At 38.7% G+C, this 2,006-nt stretch overlaps 1 pseudogene; it reads right to left on the minus strand.

Annotated features, from left to right (window-relative positions):
* Window positions 1–933: 933 nt before the first annotated feature.
* On the minus strand, window positions 934–1,700 carry LOC113930474 (annotated as a pseudogene).
* Window positions 1,701–2,006: the final 306 nt, after the last annotated feature.

Genomic DNA, 2,006 nt, shown 5'->3' on the forward strand with positions numbered 1-2,006 from the left:
TAGTATCATTGATTTTTTTCAATTGTTTTTGCTTTCACCATTGATTTCTGCTCTTCACCATGTCCTTCCTTCTGTTTTCTTTGAATTTAATTTGCTTTACTAGATTCTTAGGGTGGATGCTTAGACCCTCACTTTGAAACCCTTTTTCTTTTCTAAAACATGCATTTAGTGCCACACACTTCCCTTGAACAACTACATTAGATGAGTCTCACAAATGTTACAATTTAAATTTAATTTAAGTCAAAATATGTTCTAATTTCCATTGGGCCTTCCCTTTAATTCACTGGTTATTTAGCAATTTTTTCCAAATATTGGAGGATTTTCCAGATATTTTATGTCTCTGTTACTACCTAGTTTAATATCATTATGGTCAGCAAACATACGTTGTAGGACTTCCATTAACAACTTTAAGGTTTGTTTATGGACCAGAATATGTCCCATGTGCACTTGATAAGAAGATTAAGTCAAGCTGGTGACAGTGTTGTTTAGGCTTTCTATATTCATATTCATCTCCTTTCTACTTTTTCTATCAATTACTGAAAACCTGTATTGAAGTCACCATATGGTGGTGGGTTTGTCTATTTCCTCATGGATTTGTCTGTTTCCTCTTTCATTTGTATTACTTTCTATCAGGTATAGTTTGAAGATCTGTTGTTAGCTGCATATGCATTTAGGATTGTTACGTCTTCTTGGTGAACTAATTCTTTCATAATTAGTTCCTTCTTTATTCCTGGTAATATTTATTGTTCTGAAGTTTACTTTGATATTAATGTAGCCACCACAGAATTGAAAGAAATAATTCTTTCAATTATTATCTGCATTGTATATCTTTTTTCCATCATTTTACTTTCTTTATTACTTCAGGCTTTACTTTTTAATAAAAGAAATGAGTCCAATAGTTCCAAGATACAAAATTAACCAGTTTTGAAGTGATTAATGATAACAGCACATAAACTGATCCTTCCTCAGGGGAACAGTCTCCTCCCTGATGCCCTCCTTGGTCATGATGCAGATCTGGGTGCATCCCCAGTGAAACCGTCCCCCTCCACTGCAGAAACGAAGACGTCTTTCACAAGATGCATGACTCTGTCTAAGGACAGCGGGACATGGTACATATTCTGCATGTTCTTAAAACCAACCTGGTGGTCAAGCAGGGGCTGTAACATGGCCCCTGCTGAGCCTCCAGCCTTGAAAGAGTCTCTGCGGTAGAACCCGACCAGGTCAAAGTTGTATGCACAGCTCCTTTCCCTTCTTCATCCAGCCCCCGGATGATGATGTAAACAGTATGGAAAGAAGTGCCTTGAACAGAGGATTGTCGAGAGCATTGCAGCAATCGCCCCTGGAGTCATTTATTCATGGTCTTGTTACTAGAATGCTGAAACATCTTTAGTCTTGCTTCAGTAATCTCGGTCAGAGTAAGACAGTCTCCATGAGAACCACTGCATCCAATGGCTGTTTTGTCTGTTAATTTGTAACACTTGGGGCAAATCAAAAACCCTCCCCTCAATTGAGTGTCAGAAGCAACAACTGAAACATCTCCTCCAGCGATTACCATGATTACCATCGAAAGCATACGGTGAGAAGCAGAGCTGCAAAGGGCGCAGGTCACTGCGAGGCTCCATTGCCAGGTCTGGGCCTGGTCCCCAGCACATGATCACTTGGCCCCCCACTGCTGCTGTCTCACAGTGAGGTGGCTCCATCGTTTTACTTTTAACCCATATATGCCTTTATATTTAAAGCGTACTTCTTACAGATGGCATGTAATTGGGTCTTGTTCTTTTATCATTTCATTTCAATTTCTGCCTTTCAATTTGTGTGTTTAGAGTTTTAACATTCAATGTAATTGTTGGCATGATTTGATTAAGATACGACATTATTTGTTGCTGCTTGTCCCCACTGGTTTTGCTCTTCTCTAACCCTTTTCCTGCTTCCTTTTGGGTTAGCTGGATATTTTTTTTACTATTCTATTTCAATGAATATATTGGCTTTTGGGCTGTTTTTCTTTG

This window comes from Zalophus californianus, chromosome X, assembly GCF_009762305.2.
Source record: "Zalophus californianus isolate mZalCal1 chromosome X, mZalCal1.pri.v2, whole genome shotgun sequence".
Taxonomy (NCBI): Eukaryota; Metazoa; Chordata; class Mammalia; order Carnivora; family Otariidae; genus Zalophus; species Zalophus californianus.